Consider the following 22548-nt stretch of genomic DNA (forward strand, 5'->3'; position numbering starts at 1 on the left):
CTATTTGCCTTCTACATTCCCGGATAAATGATGTCTAACCTCTGGGACCCTCTGAGTACCAGTAAAGGTTAAGGGCCTTTTTTTTTCCTAGATGCCTGTTCTATTTATAATGCAGGCTGCCTCATTCTGGAACTAAATCCTGTGGGAAACATTAGCAGTGGCATCCAGGCAGCCAGAAGATTTCTGGTGGCTCTTTAAGTCACCCATACCTGTGCCCACACTATCCTCACAGGCTAGTGGGTGAGCTATGATATAGGATGCATGCTTGCACGTCCTTCTGTGTAACTAGACTTTTCTAAATGATTTCCTCTGGCTCCGACTCATGTTGCATCAGAATGAGTTCTGTGGCCCCTCTAGACCTAGCATTCATACCCCAGGTTTTCTCCAGGTCCTTGGCTTGACTTACGCTTTCATCTCCTTCTATCCAGTTGACTTAGCAGCAACTCCATAGGATGCTGTCCATGGCCAGCATTCAGCACTCAGCAGTTAGGTGGTGACTGGCATTGTTAGTCCACAGCTCCTTCACCACTGCAGGATAAGATGAACAAGGGCTTTAATGAAGATTAGAGTGACCACACACTGGTTTGCCAGTAAACATCCTTGTTTACTTCCTTATCCCAGTATAATTATTAATAATTTTCTCTTTCTCTTACAAAATGGCCCAGGTTTGAATGATTCAATTATATTGTCACTGCATGTATAATGTTGTCTATCCCATGGAAGTGGTTCTGTAGTGTCACACCCAAAAGACACAGAATTACACACCAAATAAAAGCTGCCTTTGATGAATTTTCATGTATTGTGGAGCTTTTCAAAACAGAGCTGCTCCTAGCACAGTCAATGGTGCACCATAGGCATAAATAAATGGAAGTTTCATATTATCAATTCTGGTCATTTGTCACATTACCCGGGTTAGCGTGGATAGTAAATGCACAGAGAATCAGCCCAGCAAAGCATTTGCACTCCTCACAGGACATGTCAACCTTTATGTTAAAGGGGATCTCAGGACATACTTTCCATTTTGAATCGAAATTCTAAACTTCTCTGACCAGCTCATCCTTTTCATTTTCTATTGCCTGATTGCCTTACTTACCAGTTCTGCAACTCATTTTTAGATAAAGAGAAGTGTTAAAATGATAGAAGATACTGTTGCAGAAAAGAAAGAACTGAGAGGTCTGGATGTAATTAAGTGTTTGTAGCTGAAACAATCCAAGGTAAAGGAGGAAAGATAGCACATAAGAAACAAGGTCTACAGGGGTTTTACAAGTGACCATGATTTTATTCAAAAAGAAGGGGGATTCGGGATCAGAGGATGGGAAAGATTGGGGGGGAGCTCTAAAAGTCCTTTTTAATTATTATTTGTTTTACCATGTCTGGCCACAGTGAAGACCTCTGCGTTTCAGATGATGTAGGAAAAGTGCTCTCCCCTTCTGGGCCCAAAGGAAGCATGTACTCTCTGAGGCAGCCAGATTCCAGGTCTTGGAATGAATGGGAAGCCTTGGAGCGATCACATGTCCTCTGCTAGGAATGCATTCCTGGGGATTTGTGGTCTCCCCATCTGGGCTGCAGGTGATGGAGTGGCATTAGATCAGGGAGGGGGAAAAGGCCCACGAGGGGATCTGAGACCCTGGGCTGCACAGGAGCTTTAGCTGGATTAACACGAAGGCTGCAGTCATGGCCAGGCAGAGGGATTTTCAACTCCCCAAAGCAGCACAATTGGGTATGATGCTGGGGGCAGGTGAAAGGGGGTTAAACTATCAGAGGAGCACCTGAGTTTGGAAGCGAAGGAGAATACAAAACTTCTTAAGCAGCAAAGGTCAGAGGAGACAACTACATAGACAAGAGCAAGGATGAAGGACAAGGAGTTGATCATAAATAAAGGGACCTCTTTTGGCATGAAACTACCTGCTAAGTACTTGAGGAAAGATCCAAGTGTGTAACCCTTTAAATACATGAAACAACTTGTAAATGAAGGCCCAGGTTTCTAAATAGAAGTACTATGTTCTATATCTTGACTCAAGAGTGGTTGATGGAGAGAAGGCTGTACTTAAAAAGACTGGGTTCAAGTCCTGGGTCTACCCTTAAACTTCTCATATGTTGTGGGCATGTTCCATTTTGCCTCCATTTCTTCGCTTAAAAAAACTGGACTCAGTATCTGTGCTAATATGGTAGCTACATACAATGACTTAAATTTAAACTAATTACACAAAAAAATTTAGTTCTTCAGTTACACTAGACACATTTCAAGTATTCAACAGCTACCTATGGTGAGTAGCTATACCATTTTGGACAGGGCAGATATGAAATATTTTCATCACTGCAGAAAGCTCTTCTGAAAAATGTTACCAAAATGATCCCTGAGGCACCTTCTAGCCTGGATTTTCTCTGAGTCAGTTTGGAAGCTGTAAAGAAAGTCATTGTGTGTCAGGGATGACACTAGATGCTATTTCTGCCCATCCCAGGATTCTCTGTGAACAATCTCTGCAATGAAGCTCCCTCAGGGCTGGTGGAGACTTTCTCAGAGTTGAACCACAGTCTGAGGCTCTTTCTACCCAATCCTGTGTCTACCCCTCTCCTTCCACAGGTATTAGATCTGTACAGTTTGCCTACTGCTTCTCCTTCTCCCTTTATCTTTTGCAGGCATTGTCCTCAATAAACTACTTGCATTTCTTTTTCTTTTTTTACTGTTTTATTTTTGTTCTTTAAGTTTTTATTTAAATTTCAGTTAGTTAACATTCAGCGTAACATTAGTTTCAGGTGTAGAATTTAGTGATTCAATACTTACATACAGCACCTGGTGCTCATCACAACAAGTGCTCTGCTTAATACCCATTACCTATTTAACCCATCCTTTAGCCCCCTCTCCTCTGGTAACCATCAGTTTGTTCTCTATAGTTAAGAGTCTGTTTCTTGGTTTTCCTCTCTTTTTATCCCCCCATGTTCATTTGTTTTGTTTTTTAAATTCCACATATGAGTGGAATCATATGGCATTTGTCTTTCTCTGACTGACTTTTTTCACTTAGCATAATACTCTCTAGCTCCATTCATATCATTGCAAATAGTAAGATTTCATTCTTTTTTATGGTTGAGTAATATTCCATCATATATATATATATATATATATATATATATATATATATATATATATATATACCACATCTTCTTTATCAATTCATCACCTGATGGACATTTGGGCTCTCTCCAAAATTTAGTTATTGTTGATAATGCTGCTATAAACATTGGGGTGCATGTATCCCTTCAAATCAGTTTTTGTATCTTTTGGGTAAATACCTAGTAGTGCAATTCCTGGATCATAGAGTGGTTCTATTTTTAACTTTTTGAGGAAACTTCATACTGTTTTCCAGAGTGGCTGCACCAGTTTGCATTCTCACCAACAGTGTAAGAGGGCTCCCCTTTCTTCACATTGTCACCTACGCCTGTTGTTTCTTGAAATCACTTGCATTTCTAATCCCATCTTAGCATCTGCATTTTGGAGGACCAGAACTGACCTATGATGGAAGGTTCTTCACGACAGACAATTAAGATCACCAAAGGATATGAGTGTAAGTCCTGGTCTGAGCAGGCAGCCAGGCCTGATTTATCTTAGAGTCCTTCCTAGCTTTCTTCTCAGCCATAAGCTTCCTAGAGACATCCCATAAAAGATTTCTTGCCCTGCAAATTTCTAGTCTCTGCCTTCTGGGTTCTCTGTGTCCTGCCTATTCTGTTTGAACAGACTCTATAGTTTAGAGCTTGTATAGGTCAGTTCTCTGACCACTGTCTTTAGTTTGATATGTTTGACCATACTTTTATTTAAGTCCCACTCTTGCTCAGGATAGAGATCTTGATTCTCCTTTCCTCTGTACTCTATGGCCTTGGTCACATAACTTATTCCCAGCCTTGGATTTTTGAATTCCAGCCTAGGGAAATCAGTAGGCACCTTCTTGCCTGAAAGGTAAGGTGGATAAGACAGAAAATGAAATGTTGCAAGAAAGTGGGATATTCCAACAGGTAGAAGTCAGATGTGCCATGCCTGGGAGTCTAGTGGAGTTGAAGTAGGGTATCCAGAAAGGTACAGGACAGTCAATAGGACTCCTTGACTATCTTTTGGTCTTTGGAATAGAAACTTGGAAAATAGGAAAGGCTCCTAAAAGGGCAATGGTAGAATATATTATATCATTCATTTACTTTTTTTCCTTTTAATATTCAACAAGTATTTGTGCTATGCCAGGTCCTGAGCTAGCTGAGAATGAAAATCTGAATTATCAGAGTCCCCACCCCTGAGTGTTCATGGTCTAGACTGTAAACATGAAATAGGGAATCAGGAACTCTATCTGAGGCATATAACTGGCCATAGAACTGGAAGAAAACATCCTAGTCAAACTATGGGCAAGAAAGTATTGAAGCTGACTCCTTGGAGGTGGCTCTGGGGCTACTCAAACTCTTTACCTCAGATAGCCCTTGGGTTTGGACTCAAGCAGCTCATGCTGGGAGGAGAAAAGAATAGTAGAGGGTAGGATCCAGGAAGAATCCAACACTGGCCTCCCTAGATTGAGACTTTGTAGATTTCAGGCTTCTGTGTCCTCTGAGTAACATGCAAACCATTGGACGACTCACAGAACTGCTCATTATTATAATTCTGATTATAATTCATCATTCCATGACAGCTCGTGTTTGTAGATGTCTTCTGTTTGACGTATTTGTCAATTGAAATATACAGATTCATCCAGACAAATCACTTGCCCTATAGGTAGGTGTAAAAGGATATAGATATGGCTGCATATAATGAAGACCCAAGATAATAGAAGCATATGTGAGACAGACACACGTAATTCTGTCATATAAATGTGCTGTTCCTAGGGTGGCTCTGCTTTATGAATTCATGAAGGAACGGCCCAGGCCTCTTCTTTCTGGTTGCTGTGACATTCTTAGATGATGCTGTCAAACACATGGTCCAAGATTGCTTACCACCATGCTTGGATTCCATCCAGAAGGAAGAGGGGTGGGGAAAGGGGTGAACGTGCCTTTTCTTTAAAGGCAGAGCCTGGACATTACACTTACACTCATACCCCACTGGCTAAAATTTACTCCCAGGCTCCCTGGAAGAGGGCGCGTGCCAAAGCAAAGATGATGGATACTACGCTATAATTTCCATCAATCCAAATGTACAGAGCATGGACCAATTCTAGTATTGCCCAGGTGGGGTTTCTAAGCCTTCTTTTCTCCATCACCATCCCTCAGAATTACCTCTATTAATACTTTTTTTTCACTGTGGGTTCTAACTCAGTGTTTATTTGTATCTGGGAGCTCCTTGCCAAGCAAAAACTGTTCATATCTATTATGTGCCAAGCCTGGCACAAAGTAGATGCTCAAAACACTGGATGTCTGGCTCAGTAAATGCTTGGTGAATGGATGAAATCCTTTAGAAATGAAATGTTACTAAATTTCTGCGTGAAAAGAGACATTCAACTATAGGCATTTTTTTTTCCTCCCACAAGGACTGGCCAGGTCTGTATATTTTTTGTTTTTTAGTTTGCAATTTTTTGAGATTAATTAAAAAAATCTATTCACATCAGGCATGATTTACTGAAGAATGACTAAACAGGTGTAGAAGTTACAAATTTGGCATTCGCAGATGCAAAAGTCACTGTGAATTTCAGCCCCTGGCCTCTCCAAGCTCTCTCCACTCCTCTGTGGATAAGAACTGGACAACCTTTGCTGGCTTGGTTATACCAAGTGGAAGTAACATCCTTTCCCACCCCCTGCCACATCAAAGGGGCCCTGGGAGCAGGAAGGAGTGTTATTGCGGCTTTTCACTTCAGGAAGCAAGCATAATGATGCTATTCAGTGCATTAACTACAAAAATCTATCATTAAGTCTTTGAATGTCTTATAATCATGGGGAAGGGAACTAATACTTTGGAGCTTCAAATATGCCAGGCGCTTAGTGACCACCTTCTCTTTTAATCTTCTCAATATTTTATGAGAAAGGTAATTTGAATCCCCATTTTACAGATGGGAATCATCTCAGAGAGATAAAATAATGTGCCCAATGTGGTGCCGGGATTGAAACTAGGATCTGTCTGTCGGAAAGCCTCCACTCTTCCTATGATGCCAAATGGCTGTCCGTTATGTTCATAGACTACATTGTAATGCATAAAGCACCTTAATAACACCAACTTTCTTCACCTTGACAATTACCTGTGAGGTGTGGGAGGCAGTGGTTTTTGGTCCCCATTTTGCAGATGATGGAGAGAGGTTCACAGATTAGATGGCTTGCCACATGTCACATTGCTATTAAATGACAGCCAGAGCTAGGTCTTCGAGTCTAAGGCTCTTTTGCCCTGCCCACACTCACCCTGTGCAGAAATTGTGTAGTTGGCAGGAGAACAGAAAAGGAGTTGATTTCTTAAAGATATCAAACACTGTCATGATGGAGTTGTGAAAATTAATGAAGGGAAGCTGTGCTAGGATGGAGTTGGGAAGTTTGGCAGGGGGAGTTCTCAGTCCTTACCACTTATAGGCAATTGCAGACACATGGGAAGAGAGGAGCTTTGCATGTGGACACTACTTTACTACCCCAGCAGGAGGAAGAAAGGCTTTCCTCATAGTCTGGGGACAGCCTAACCAATGACAGATGGTCACCACTCAGCCAACGAAAAACCACTATACTTCCAGCTCTCAGTTTAATCCAATGGACTTTTTGTTTATAACAGCTCCTCCCAACTTCCTGTTTTCTTCCATGAAAGAGCATTCCTCTATGGTGTTGGCAGACTTGCCTATGGTTTTGCCATATCTTGCTTCTCTTGAATTGCAATTCACTGTTATTCCCAAATAAGCCCATCTTTTGCTGGTAAAATAACTGGCAGTTTTATTTTTAAGGTTAACAGAGTCCGGGAGAGGTAACCGACTTGTCTTGATTTTCCCAAGGACTTTCTTGGTTTAAGTACAGAAGGTCCTATATCTTGGGAATACCTTTGGCCTTGGGCAGTCTGGGACTGTTGGTTCCCTGACCAGGTAGGTTTTCTTGAATTTCATAGAAATCAATAATTTTCTTTGACAATGTCATGCAAGAAAACAGCATCATAATAATAGTAGATATGTGAATAAAAATACAATCATCATTGGCTCAAAATTATTAAAAAAGTTAGTTCTAATGGGGAATCCCAGCATCTTGGCGTTCAAGATGCTGCATATGTGTATTTAGTTAGCAGTGGTTCTCAAAGTTTATGATCCACAGAATGACATGGGGAGCTTGTTAAAACACCGATTACCCCAGCCCCAGCGATTCTGATTCAGTAGGTGTGGGCGGGTGCCCTGAACTTGTACCTCTAATGGGATCCCAGGTGATGTTGATGCAGCCAGTTCATGGAACACACCTTGAGCATCACTTGGTGAGTTCAATGCTCCCTAAAGTAAGGGTGCAACCCACTGGGGTGCAGAAAAAATTGAACATTTATGTATATGTTTATGAAATTAAAAAATTGTGATTTTCAAATAGTAGATAAAATAAGGTATTATTAGTACAGTAGTAAAAGTAAATAATCTATACGTAAATAAATATGGATAATTAGGGGTGACTGTCAAGAAGATCTTGATAGAATCGACCAACTGGTTTTTCTCTAGTAAAGCAGGGTGCACCTCCTACATCAGAGTCGCCTCTATGCATCTGAGCCTGCATTCTGGGAGGAGGCGGGAACTGCATTTTCAACAGGCTACTTAGATGATTCTTGCACATTTACCATTGGAAGCCCTGACCTAAATTCTGGGGCTCATTCTCTGAGCCCATCGTTCTCAAGGTGTGGTTCTGAAGCATTAGCATCTTCTGGAAACTTGTTAGGAATGCAAATTGCTGGGCCCCACCCCAAACATACTGAATTGAATACTCTGGGGGGTCCAGCCAGCAATTTGTGGTTGAACAAGCCCTCTAGGAGATTCTGATGCCTGACAAAGCTTAAGAAACCCTGCTCTCCACAGGAGACCTTTAAGAAGATAGAGCTCGTGACTTAGTAATGGGTTACTCTCAGAGTCCCACTGTTTCTGACTTTTTAAGCTGCAGACAAATCTCTCTAGAAGCCTGAGTTCCCTGAGAAAATGAATTCCTATTTAGTTTCTTCTCTCGTGGAATCAGAGATAAACAAACCAGGTCATAGCCTAAGCTTCACTGGATCTCAATTTTTTGATCTGTGAAATGGACAATTTTTTGATCTGTAATGATGTATTGATTGTAGAGAGCCAATGGGATGACAGGTGAAAAAGGGGTTTTGCTGATTGTATAGAACTATGAAAATAGTATTTAATTTTAAATTTTGAGCTCTGTTTGAATCTGTTTCACAGGGTTTGTTCATTCCTATCGTCTTGTTCATATCTAATCCATTCGCACGTGCATATTCTTCTAGGCAACCCACCTGCTGCTGTTTATAGAGTCCTGCTGTATGCCAGGCACTTTGTTCCTGCTTCAGACACTTTCACACACTTTATTTCTAATCCTTATAGCCCAATAATTATTCTTATTTTACAGATCAGGAAACTGAGATCCAAAGAGTTTACATAATTTTCCTAATAAGTAGCAGAGCTTGGATTTAACTCAAGCCTGTCTGATTACAAAATCCACACCTTTTTAAAAAATTAATTTATTTATTTAAAAAAATTTTTATTTACATTCAATTAGCCAACATATAGTAGTTTATTTATTTTTTTAATTTTTAATTTTTAAAATATTTATTTATTTTTATTAACATACAATGTATTATTTATTTCAAGGGTACAGGTCTGTGATTCATCAGTCTTACACAATTCACTGTGCTCACCATAGCACATACCCTTCCCAATGTCCATCACCCACACTTCTTGAATCCCAGCACATTAAATCCTCATTCTGGTTTTGTCATTAGAATTGACCTTTGTTTGTTCCTTTTGGGTCCCAACCTCCCGTAAGGTAGCTTATCTCCCCTGGCTCTGAGCCCTGGTTTAGACACCCCTGCAAGGGGCTAGCGATATCCCACTGGAGTCAGCTGATGCCAGAGGCACACAAGAGTCTGTAAATATCACCGCTTCACCCAAAAGCAGTTGCATTTCTGGTTCTGCCTCAAACATCTGAAAAGTCTGACTTTTAAATACTGTGGCTTTCTATTTTCAACACACACACTTATGCAGGTTGCCTTAGGAACCTGTCCTATCTGCTCCCTTAGTATCTCAGGCTTACTTGTCTTACATTCTTTAAAGTGGTGAATTGTGTGCTATAGGTGCTGGTGTATTATTCACCCAACAGCCACTCTCCTTCTTGTTGCAATACTTTGATTTGCTCAGCTGCCTACTTTTCCATGTGACTCAGGAGAAGCAGCCCATCCACCGCTCCTTATTCTAGGAGTAGGTCGTGATTGTCTATTCATGGCAGCTTGATTCCTCTTTTCAGTCATTGGTTTAGGGATGGGCATATTACACAGTAATGGCCAATGGCTGAGAGAAGAAGTCTCCTAAGGGCTCTTGGGAAAGGTTCTTTACTGACAAAGAGATATATAAGCAGCCATGCCCCTGCTTCCTCTGCTGCATGATGTCGCTGTACATGTGGGTTTTTAAAACTATGGCAGCCATGTTGTATCTAGAAAAACAGCTAGAATGTGGCAATGCCAATACGCTAGGAATGGAAAGGAGCTGAGTTTTTACAACAGCATTGAGACAGTGTATAAAACATTCTTAAAGGAATTCTACTGTCTGTTTGGGCTGTTATAACAAAATGCCATGGACTGGGCAAGCTTGTAAACAACAGAAATTCATTGCTCACAGTTCTGGAGACTAAGAAGTCCAAGCATGGTTGTGTTTGATGAGGGCTTCTTTCCTGGTTCATAGTCAGTACCTTCTTGCTCTGTCCTCCCAAGGTGGGAGGAGCTCTGTTCTTTCTGGAGCCTCTTTTATAAGGCACTAATCCCATTCATGAGTGCTCCATCTTCATGACTTAAGCGATTTCCAAAAGCCCCCCTTCCCAGTACCATCACCAATGGGGGTTAGGATTTCAACATATGAATTTTGGGGGGACACAAACATTCAGAACATAGCACCTACCTTGAGCTTCTTATTGTGTGAGATAATAAAACCTCCATAGATGTAACTTCATGTTTTAAATTGGGGTTTCTATGTCCATGATTTGTAGCTGACAGCACTATAACTGACACTATAACTGACCTTGAAACTATTTGCTTCGGTCTCTACACTGGAAGGTGGAGATTTTATTTTTCCTGTTTAAAGTTATATCCTTAGCATCTAGCCTATAACTGACACACAACAGCTGCTCATCAAACGCTTATTGGCTGAATGAATAAGAGCTTTGCCAGGGAAACTCACTGAAAGTAGAAATGCAATATTCTTGCCTAGGAGGCAGCTTGAAATCAAAACTTGAGGTGGCACTGTATATGGACCAGGAAAAATTTTTGCTGGATAATACGCATTCAGAGTTAGATAGAATCCTTGAATATCAGAGCAGAAAGGGGTGTTGGACACAGCTCTCCCAAACTTTTTTTTTTTAAAGATGAAGAAAAGAAGCCCAAAGAAGGCAAGCAACTTATCCAAGGCACTGTTATTGACCAAATGTTCGTGTTCCCCCAAAATTCAGAAGTTGAACTCCAGTCCCCAGTGTGACTATATTTGGAGATAGGGTAAGGTTAAATGAGGTCATAAGGGGGTGGACAGTCCAGTAGGATTAGTGTCAAGAAGAGAGTTCAGAGACAACCTGACCCACTATCCCCAGTGTGAAGACACAGTGGGAAAATGGCTGTCTGTAAGCCAGAAAAAGAGCCTTCACTAAAAATCTAATTGGCCAGCCTGTGATCTTGGACTTCCCAGTCTCCAGATCTGTGCAAAATAAATTCCTGTTGTTGAAGTCAGCCAGTCTGTGGTTATTTTGTTATAGTAGCACATGTATATTTCTTGGCTCTGTTCCTTTATGCCAACCAGACCCTTACTTGCTGTACTCCTTGCTATATGACTGGGGAACCTAACACCTACTCTCTGAGCCTCTTTCTAGCATAGTAACAAAGGAGTAATGATTCCTGTTTGCTCACTTCCTAGGTTCAGGGTAAAGATAGGTGCTATGATAGAACTGGACAACTTTTGCAAATTGTACAATTCAAAGCAAATTTATTTTGCTCTTATACTAGATATCAAATATAGGTATATGGAAATGAAGTGACAGAAAGAGTTATAACTAGGGTGCTAACAGGCCTTGGTGGTGGGTTCATAGGGAACACATACACAAAAGGGTTCAAATAGAAAAGGAGGGGAATGAAAAGATGTTAGAATGCAAAATTGCTAGTTTTCGAGAACTGGTTTGTGCCAAGCACTGTATAGACACATGCATCCATTATTTTGTATGGTCATCACATTAACCCTGAAAAGGTGAGGCTGTGAGAATTTCACTGGGTTGTTGGGGTAATGGGCGGCCAAGCAAAATTTGTATCTAAATCACCTGACTCAGCATCCATGCTCTCTGCTGCACCATGGGCCACTCCAGAAACTTGAAGGTATCTGTCTGGATGATCCACTTTGAGGTCCTTCTGCCTCTAGCATGCCAATACTCCCATTTTCCCATAGGTCCTGCCCTGACTGAGTAGTGGAACTATGCCAGTAAGGTGGCTTTGATAGTGAAGGTTCAGAGGTCATTGTGCAGATGATCATGGTGATCAGCCACAGAAACCTCCTGCTCCATCACCTTCGTCCACAAAAGACAGGAAATAACATGGACACTTCTTCATTTTTATTTTGTATATAGGCCATGCAATTTGTCTTTGCTTCAGTTGTGTTTGGTCTACAAATCTGAGCTCTGGGATGAGGGCAACAAGAACTAGTAATGTGTGTGACTCCCAGTCAGGCCTGGGTTCAAAGCCCAGTTACACCACTGCTTACCTGTTGGCCTTGTGCAAGTTTCTTCTAGGTCTCAGTTTATTTACCTGTGACACGGGGATAGCACCTTACTTGTAGGATTATTGTATATAGTGATGTTGAATGTAGTTTTTCTATGCAGTAGATCCTCAAAATATGATATCCATTCCTTAAATTCATTTATAGAAGAGAAAAATTAACTTTTCTTTCTCCCTATTAGTGTTCCAGATCCTTCAAGTGCAGTTACTATCTTTTTTCTTTCTCTATACCTTTCTCATTTGTTCTCAAATTAGCCTTTGTTTCCTACAATTGTATTTCTGATAGGTCCTACTCTATATTTTTTTGGGTTTGCCCTCCCAGCTCTGTTTATCTCTCCAAATGGATTCTTTTGTTCTCTGCCTCTCTTCTTCTCTCTTCCTTTCCCCCTCCTTCTGTCCACTTTGCATACCAGACTTGCTGTATGTAGTAATATAGAAGGCTGTGTTTGCCCTGAGTTTGTTTCCAGCTCCATTTAGTATCTGTCTTGCTCCAGGAATTTTTGAGGCCAAAACATTTGGCTGTGGAAGTGACTCCCTATGGCATCCATTGAGGTGCATCTGGATTCTGCAGCCAGCAGCCTTTGAAGCCCTATAGTGCATCTGGTAGAAAATGTTTTTGGCCAACAAGGAGCTCAATTATCTATGCGCTTTCCCCCCAATCTCTCTTTCAATCTGTTAAAAACATCCAGATTTCTTGGGTTCCATTTAGAACGGAAAACTATAACCACTTGGGAACTCTGATAGTAAAAACCTTTGCTGGCTCCCCATTGCCTATGGAATGAATGCTAAAGCACTCTGCAGGCAATCAAGGCCCTCAAAGTCCAGCATCACATACAGCCTTTAATCAGGGGTTCTTAATCTGGGCTTTGGGAATCCCTTGAAGTTCCAAGCAGAATTGTTTGTATGTACTTTTTTTCTCCCCTTCTGGATAGAAAGTTCAAAGCTTTCATCAGTTTCTCACAGAGTTCCCAAAATCAAAATGATTAAGTACCCACCAATCCATGAGGCTTGCCCTTGAATCAAGTAACTGGCACATCAAACTATCATTTTCATAGCCTTAGTTCTGACCTTCTTGCCCTTCTGTGCCCCTACCTACTGCCTTCCTAGCCCACATCTTACATCTTCTCTCACTCTCCTACTTACTGGCTTCTCTCCCCTGGTTTCTCTTTGTAGCATTGTCCTGATCTTCAAAGCTGACCATTGGTTTTATTTTCCTGATGATGACTTGGTTTGTCTTTTGTGATCATTTTTCTAATAATGTCTTAGTTTGGCTTCCCCTCAGAAGCAGACCCTGACTAAGTCAGATGTAAATGGTATACATTAATAGGATCCTAGGAAACCTCAGTGAAAAAGTAAGACAGGGTAGAGAAGGAAGCTGGTAGAGAATTATTATCAAAGAAGTTAAAAACGTGGGCAGCTGGAGCCTAATTCTGCAGGGCAACACATGTTTCAGGGTTTTCCTACCTGAGTTAAGTGAAGAGAGGCGTTTAGTCACCATTAATCCTTGCTTGGGGAAGGGGGGGGGAGCAGACGTAAATTCTCTAGCACTCTGGTCTGCCCGCAGAGGTGGCAGCAGTGGAACTTGGGCTGGCTTGTACAGAAATGGTGCATGATGAGGGGGTACAGATGGGGCCCCGACAGTGTCTGCTACATGACCTCAGCTCTACTTAATTTACCTGCTGCTTCTGACTACCTAGGCTTTTTGTAGCTCTGGCTTTTTGTAGCTCTCAGTCTAGCCCAGTCTTTGGGCCACCTGTCCTAACAGGAGGCATTTCTTTTGTGTTTGCTACATCAGACCTCTGGAATTCCCAGGTGTAAACACTGTTGTCTTGCTTCTGTCTGATTTCTCATTTTGTTCCTTTTGCCTATGATGTCCCTGTCTTGTGCTGAAGACTTAATCATAATTCAAGGCTAAGATAAAATGTTCTCATTTTTACAGGTCCACCTAAATTAGAATCAAACGCCCCCTTTCACTTGGTCCCTTAATATTTCATGTTTGCTTCTATGCAATTGGCAAAACATTATGGGTGGATGTACTGTTTCCTTTCCTAAGAAGTAGAGTTGGAGGTCAGGTATTGGTTTATTAATCTTTGCATCTTGGACATGAATCAAATACTTAGCACTCAGTAGGTATTTGAAAAAGATTTGCTGAGATGAAGTTCACAGTGTCTAAGAATACAGTTCTTGACTATATCATGCCATTGCACATGGACTATTTTCTTTGGTCTCTAAAATCGAACTCTATAGTGGTTTATTTGAGGGATAGTCTTTTTTTCTTGCATCAGTCTGTTGTGATATCCTCATCTCAGTTGCCTTTCTGGAAATCAGTGCTTTAGGATTGCGCTAAAATTATCCTATAGAGGGGCGCCTAGGTGGCTCAGTTGGTTAAGCATCTGTCTCAGGCTCAGATCATGATCCCCGGGTCCTGGGATCGAGCCCCACATCAGGCTCCTTGCTCAGTGGGGAACCTGCTTCTCCCTCTCCCTCAGCCCCTCCGCCCTGCCCGACTCATGCTTTCTCTCTTACTCTCTATCTCAAATAAATAAAATCTTTAAAAAATTATCTTATAGAGAAGGATATTAATTAACACAACAAATATTTACTGAGCATTAATTATATTTTAAGTACTGGAAATACTCACCTAGATATACTTTCAAGGAACTCTTAGTCTTGCTTCACCACTTCCTGGTCATGTGCACTTGGACAAGGAAATTTGTCATCAGCTGCCTCAGTTTTCTCTGAGTGGATTAGATTCATTATCTTTAGAGGAGCCTACTTCTAATTCTGTGATGCTCAGAGACATTTTGGATGCTAATGATAAAGAGAATTTTTTTTGACCCTTTCAGATCCTGCTGCTTCTCTTGTATCAACACTAAATTAGGACTAATATAGTTGGAACCACAATGTCTAGCCTGTATTTACAAACTTGGAGCAATGCCTATCTGTTCTGTATGCATGCAGAACTCCTCTCTATGACTGGATTGTAAAGTCATTGCAAAAGTGTCCAAGTTTCCGTGCCCCAGAACACGTGTGTGGGATTGGGTTATTATAAAAATAATGATAGGCTAGTGAAGATTTTTTGGGTAGTTTCAGGCCCATCTCGATAATTCTTTCCCCGCCTCCAAGGATCAGTTCAGATGTGTCCTTCAGGAAACCTTTGAGTGTTCAAATTGGGTTAGGTGCCCATGCAGTGGTCCTCTAGCATCTGGTGCTTGTCATATAAATATTATTAGCTGTGTTTCCACCTAATGGACTGTCAGCTTATAGAGGTCAGGGGATGTACTTTGTTTGGCTCCTTCTTGAATGGAGTGTCTGATATAAAGAAGGTCTCAATCACTATTTGTAAATGGAATAGAACTCACATGTACATATGTTTTTATTTTGGAAGGAGAATCCATGGTAATTCCAGAGGTGGGTGATTTTCCCAGCAAGCTTTTCTCCAACATCCTCTTTTTTCCCTCATATATTCAGTTTTTCATTACCTTCCTTGAATGATTTATAGGATAGGTTACATACAACTCTAATGAAGCCAAAATTTTTTCACAGTACTTCTGGGGCTTGCTGTACTTACTTAACTTCTGGAGATAATTGTTCACTCAGGCTCTTACTTCACCTTTTCATTCCTTTGTTCAGAAAAGGTGGTGCTTTATGCTTTCTGGAGGGTGAGAGAGGTTTCAAGTTATTTAAGTTAGTCAACATAAAAATTTGGTGAATATAGTGGGCAGGAACATGCCATGTCCATTTTCTGTAAAGTATTAGTAATTGTAGAAAACCACTGGGTAGGTTTTAAAGTCCTTTAAAAAAATTTTTTTAACTTAAATTCAATTAGCCAACACATAGTACATTGTTAGTTTTTGATGTAATGTTCAACGATTCATCAGTAGCATATAACATGATGTGTCTGATCATTTTTATGGCCTTTTTTTTCCAGATTTTTCCTTTGATTTTAATTTACTTTCCATGGATTTTTCCTGCCCCCAAGCATTTTAGTGCTGTATTATCAGAATGTAGCTTCAGGAGTTCAAGGGTATGTCCAGGCCCTGCCTATACCAAAGGATGAGATTGATAGGGGTCCTTTCCACAGGGAGGCAAAAAGGCCTAGGGTGGAGAAGCAGGGATCAGTTATGCAGAACAACCAAAAGCAAGGTAGCCAAGGGTGGGGGTGGGGCGGGGGAGGCAGAGCAATCTGTGTCCAGAGAAGCCTGGGTTCTATGCTATAAAAACACTGTAAGTGGAATTGGGAGGGGAGACAGGATGTAAACGTAAAAAGGTAGGCCACTGACTAGAACACTCTAGATCAGAAGAGTGTGAGATGTGAGCTACAGAAAATAGAAAATGGTTAAGGAATGCAGTTGTCAGTAGAGGAAGCCTCATGTATAATGTAGGGACAGGTGTAGCACCTTAAAGAGATTTCAGTTGTCTGGACAGAAGATACAGACAAAAGGTCCCTGTTAATAGGGTTTTGCCTTCACCTATAACACTTTCCAGTCCCTGGAAACTTCTGGAGTAGAATTGTACTATCTGTGGAGAGAGTAAATATCTTAGGCAGTCATGCCTTTTATGATTTTCCTCCTGCATCTATTTCCCATTCATTTGGATTTTACTTAAAAAAAAAAAAAAGTCATTCCACAGACCTACCATGCCTGTACTTCTGCTGTGTGGTATGTGAACTTGTGGGGTAGCTATGAAAAGTCAAAATATAAAACAGGTGTCCAAGCACTGGAAATGAGAGAGCAAGACCAAATTGATTCCAGTGCCATGCAAGAGACACCCCCTATCTCAATTCAACCCTAAATGCTGCCTCTGCAGCCACCATCCCTCTTGTTGTGCCTTCGACTCTCCCATGCATATGCCATATATTATAGAGTGGCAGCTCCAACAGGAAAGGAATGGTTTCCATGCAGTTCAGCTCACAGCCCCCCTTTTTCCTCTTACACTAATGCTGACATATCCACCTGAAGAATAAGTGCACTCTGTCAACCAAGATAGACCACAATGCCATATTAATTTTTAAGACTTAAATTCCTTACTCACAAAATGGTTGCCAAAATGCAAGCAACCCTTATACTCATTCACTACAACCTTGGTGGACTATCCACTGAAATTAACTCCAATTAACCATTTAATTAAAGGTAGAAATTGAAGTCTAATTACTGAAAACCATGGACTGAAACCCAAGACCCTCAATTCAATGAGTATCTCTTGGTTTTATAATGGAATTGAAAGAGATGGAAAATTCATGTCTGTCTGCAGGAAGCTTAGTGTCTAAAGTGATTCAATCCACATCTTCTGAAATTGATAGTGTTTGGTTCCATGAGGACAAGAGATATGGTTTAGGCATTGTTCCTGGTCTTAAGAAGCTCACGGTCTAGAGAGAGATTCCAGGGTACAATCTGTTGATACAATGTGATTAATTCTATCCCTTTTGGAGGTACAAATTAAACATTTCCAAATCTCAATCCCATTGACTTCAATGACTCTCTTCTCAACTAAAAACTACTAAAAATACAGGCTTGCCCCCACACCCCTGCCAGTAGTGCCTAAAAGGGCATAAAACTGTCTTTGGTTTGGAGTTCAGGATCACTACTGTGATTGAGTCAAGGATTCTAAGGAACTTGAAACAAATTCAAGGGGTCAGTCGGGATAACTGTTGCCCTGCAGAGAAAAAATAAGAAATTTTGAGCTGTGGCCTGCATGGTCCTGTTCTCTGCTGTAGTTGTTCTCAGAGGGTGTTGCCACTCAAAACAATTGGTGAATAGCTGGACCATTTCAGTAAGTGCTGCAGCGTCCCAGGCATAGTCACAGAGAGCAACTGTACCTGTTGGTTGGGAGGTCAGCCACACAAGTGCAAGGAACAACTAAAAATACAGGCTTGCCCACACGCCCCTGCCAGTAGTGGCTAAAAGGGCATAAAACTGTCTTTGGTTTGGAGTTCAGACATGAGAAGGTGGTGTGCTTGATATGTTTTCCAAATTAATGTTTGAGATTCTCAATTTTGTAGGAATGTTGGGTTGGAATTGCTGGGAGTTTTATTTTATTTTATTTTACAAAACTAGAAACAACCAGAGAAGGTGCAGAACTGAGGGAGGCAGTCATTAGTTCAGCTCTGGTCATGTAGATTCTGGGGCCCCTGTGAAACATCTGAGAGCAAATTTCAAGTAGGCATTTGGATGTAAACGGCTGGAGCTACAAGGGTGGCCAGGTCAGAGATATAAATTTGTGTATAGTCATATTATTATTATTAATCTTACATTGTAAATGAGGTTAAAAACTTGCCAGAGTCTTGTCTCTATCTTATATGGTCCTCTGTGCCTAGAGTCGAGTCTTGTTCAAAGGAGATGCTCAGTAAATATTTTCATATAGCCTCAAAATTCCCTCGATAGACATCTCAAATCCACTTAAAATCTGCTGGCGATTCTTGTCATTTGGAAGAGTGTGCTTTGAAACTGTGAGCTCTCTGATGACTGCACTCTGGGAGACAACAGGCGAGGAAACGCGCGGTGAGACTGCTAATTGCATTTACTGGACCACACGCCTTCCCTGGCTCTCAGAGGAATACATGTTTCCAAGAAATATGGGGTTTGTCTGAGGTCCAAGGGCACTTAGACAATGGAGAAAACAAGTCCCTTAGGTTGTGGTTAATGTCTCTGCCTGTCTCAAGACCTGACTCCCTGATGCCTTATTTATGTCCAAACAACAAGGACTTCAGGATATTTGTGTTTAGATTTTGTGTGTATAAATATAAGGCTCTTTTCTCAGTTTGGGTGAATAACATCCTGTCCAGGGTTTTCAGTGCTCTTCATGTGAATTGCATATGGGGTTCTAGATTTGGAGACTGAAGTCTGGGCTCTGTATGTTACTTCTGACCCCTAGAAGCATATGACCTTGGGCAAGTAATTCTAATTGTCTGAGTTCTGTTTTCTTTACTCATAACAGGGGATTAACATTACGTGCCTCCTGGGGTGGTTGCAAGGGTTCAGTGAAATGGCCAGTGTGAAATTATGTACCACATGTTCATCAAAAAATACCTGGTGGCTGTTAGCAATGCATATTCCTCCAAGTCTTTTGCGGTCTTAAGACTTCGGGAGCATCTTCAGTTGGAGAGACCCTCTCATCCCATACTTCACCTCTTCTATGGATAAATAGAGCTACTCTGCTTCAGAAAGCACCCCTGAGATAATATTTTAAGCCACTGTAATAGATGCGAATTGCTTTGTCTCTCTAGAATAACCCCTTCTCTTGGGGTAAATTTCTCTTGCTCTAGTGATGTGTTCTGGTGGAGGCTGCTTATCATACATAGATCCTGCCCTTGGCGAGAGAAATTGGCTCCTGAATTAGGCCATTCCTAGGCCTCCAGTCCTTGAACCATAATTATTAACGTAGGAATGTGCACAGTGTCCAACTGGGCCAATATCTTCCTCTTCAAGTTTAAGCAAAAATTCACCCTAGAAGGGACAAATTTTATTTCTTGTTAATATAGGAAGAGAATTAGAGGCAACAAGTGGAGAGAGAGTTCTGATAACAAAATCAGTTCCTGGACTATTGTCCATGAGGCCAACTTCAGCCCCTGCTCTTTCCAGATGCATGAGCCAATAGATTCTCCTTTTTGCTTACACTAATTTGGTGGGAGTTTTGCAGTTGTAGCTATCATAATTGTTCCAGTTGTTTATTATTGCATGACAGACTACCTCCACATTTAGTGATATAAAAGAAACACTGCAGATTGTGTCCTGGATTCTGTGGGTCAGGAATTCAGACAAGGTACCAGGGGAATGGTGTGTCTCTGCTCCATAATGTCTGAAGCCTCAGCTGATAAGTCTTGAATAGATGGGGTGACTCAAATAGTTCAAAAGCTGGGACTACCAATGGGGCCGAAGGTCCTACCACTAAGATGGCTCCTTCACACACATCACTGGCACCTGAGCTAGGCTGACCTCAAGGCTGGGCTTACCTGAAACTGTCACTTGGAGCAGCAGTGTGTGGCCTCTTCAGGTAGCTGAGTCTCCTCACAGCATGGTGGCTGGGTTTTAAGAAAGAGTGTCTCAAGGAGAAGCATTGGGAGAGCAAGTGTTCAAAGACAATGGGAGAAGCTGCATGACCATTTATGATCTAGACTCTGAGGTCACATAGTATCATTTCTGACATACTCTCTTGGTAGAAGCAATCAAGGAAAGGGGACATGGACCCAACTACTTGACAGAAGGAATCTCAAAGAATCTAAGGCCATTTAAAAAATACAAACAAGCGTAACAGTCAACCTGCCTTCCCTTTTTTGTATCTAGCCTCATCGTTCTAGCCCCTCATCTCTGTCAACCCTTACACTGATGTCTTAAAGCTTACCTCCTCCAGGAAGTTCTCCTTGACCTTCCTTATTTTACTCAGAACTGCCTTTTAATTCTTTGGTAAAAGGCAAAACATTTATTTGAACTAAAGAAAGACCACAGTATCCTTATTAATCGTTGTCTCCTTGATGGTCATTTCTAGTATATTCTTAGGTACATCTATGCATCACAGAGCCATAGATGTTGAAAGCTGAAACGGATGTGAGAAATAATCTAGTTGACACTTTTACTTATGCATATTGAGTTCAAAAGACCTTTATTTTAAAAAATTTTTAAAGATTTTATTTATTTACTTGTCAGAGGGAGGGAGAGAGCACAAGCAGGGGGAGGGGCAGGCAGAGGGAGAAGCAGGCTCCTCACTGAGCAAGGAACCCAATGCAGGACTCTATCCCAGGACTTGGGAACATGACCTGAGCTGAAGGCAGACGCTTAACCGACTGAGCCACCCAGGCATCCCCAAAATACCTTTATTAAATTCAACTCTATGCCAGCTATTGTGCTTGGTACAGAAGATAAGAAGTTGAACTAAGTGCACAGAATATCCATATAAGAAGTTTATAACCCAGGGAGGCATTTCCTAAAGCATCTTCTAAAAAGTTAGTTTCCACTGAATGTTAGCATTTTATGAAGAATAAAAGTTATGTTAAATATTTGAGAAACACAGGGTTTAACAAAACTAAACATGCTCTTCATGATAAGATATTTTTTAAGGCCTCTAATGTGCATCTGTTAGCATTGAACAAATGTTTGTCAAATGAAGATTATTGGATGAAAGTGCATCATACATCTCCAAGGTAGGAGTGAAGTTCTCTGACCTCATAGCCCCTTTCCTTGAAACTTACATGCAAACTCTTTTACTGTGGAAAATATTTTGGGATTGACAACAGGAAGAGAAATGAAACAATTCCTTTTCCATTCCTCTCTTAGTCTTTCAAGTTGGCTTTGTGTAAGGCCTGGGCTTCTGCCTCAGTGTCCCTGTGTGCATTCCTAATGCCCTGATGAAATGTAGACACATCCCCCACAGTCTGCTGGTTGGGAAACTCCAACAGTCTAGCCTCACTCTTGCTAGGACTCCCCTCTGGGAGTTGTGTCTAGTGCCAGACACCTGATGGGCAGACATTCTGCTTTGAATGAACTAATGTTCCAAACCATGATGCCAGTATTCGCTATATTTTGGGAATTCCCCCATCTATTAGATTGGACTTAAAATGCTGCCTGACAGAAACATGCCTGAATAAGCTGGCCTCTTCTTGGCAAGTGATAATAAGATTAGTTACTATTTACGAAGGATTCACCTTAGACCAGGTCCTGGGTTAAAGTATTCTCAACCCTTTTATTGGGTTGAACCATACCATATTACCATTTTTGTAGGTCAAACAAGTCAAATATTGGCAATCATGTGGTTGTACCTAATACCACTTAATCTTTACAATATTTCTATGAGTTAAGCCTAAGCTGGTCTAGGACAAGGCACGTGGACATTATAGCAGCTGAATAATTTGTGCTCTTTCAAATTGACCATCTTTAAATTTCTAGCACTTTTAGAGAGGCTGAGGGTAGTGTGGGAGAAGTGGATAAAGGGGGTTCCTGTTGGCTAGCCAGCCATTCTTCTATTTTACAGAAGAATTACACTCTGGCCCAAGATTTCATAAGGTACTCTGCCAAAGTCCTACTGTTAATCAGATAAACCTATACTTAGAAGGTGGTTTGGCAACTGTTTATTTATACTTCATATTGCTCTCCCTTCCCCAGCAATTGATTAAAATATTCCTCTTAGCTACATATTCTATTCTTTGTGGAAGAAGTTCTAGAAAATACTTTTCTCCTCCTTCATTTCATTTTTAGTAATGTTTTGATGCATTACATGTACCTGCTTGGAAGCCTTGATAGATTTCATCTGGCTCTGGTTATATTCTCTCCATTTTTCAGATGAGGAACTCAAAACTCAGGTAAGTTAATAAACGTGTTAAAGATCACACTGCCAGTATGTGCTAGAGCTGGGATTTGAACTCAGATCTGGATGAGATCTCCACATCCAGTTGTCTTAACCACTTCAGAGTCCAGCTCTTGTTGCCCTCAGGCATAGTTTCCCTAGTTAAGTTAGCTAAAAACATAGTGCTTAAGAGTGTGGCCAGCCTGGGCTTGAATACTGCTTTGCCACTTACTAGTTGCACATGTAGGGTAAATTACTTAACCTCTCTGTTTCAATTTCCTCATCTGTAAAATGGAGATAAAAATGCATCCTTAAAGATGTTGTGAAGATTAAGTGACTTAAAAATAGTAGCTATTGCTATCATT

General features: G+C 41.0%; 1 protein-coding gene across 11 annotated transcripts in view; it reads left to right on the plus strand.

Annotated features, from left to right (window-relative positions):
* Nucleotides 1-22548, plus strand: part of LOC118546233 (uncharacterized) — a 567633-nt gene that overhangs the window by 68631 nt on the left and 476454 nt on the right. The gene's annotated exons all lie outside the window — the stretch shown is intronic.

Source organism: Halichoerus grypus, chromosome 5 (assembly GCF_964656455.1).
Source record: "Halichoerus grypus chromosome 5, mHalGry1.hap1.1, whole genome shotgun sequence".
In the NCBI taxonomy this organism is placed as follows: domain Eukaryota; kingdom Metazoa; phylum Chordata; class Mammalia; order Carnivora; family Phocidae; genus Halichoerus; species Halichoerus grypus.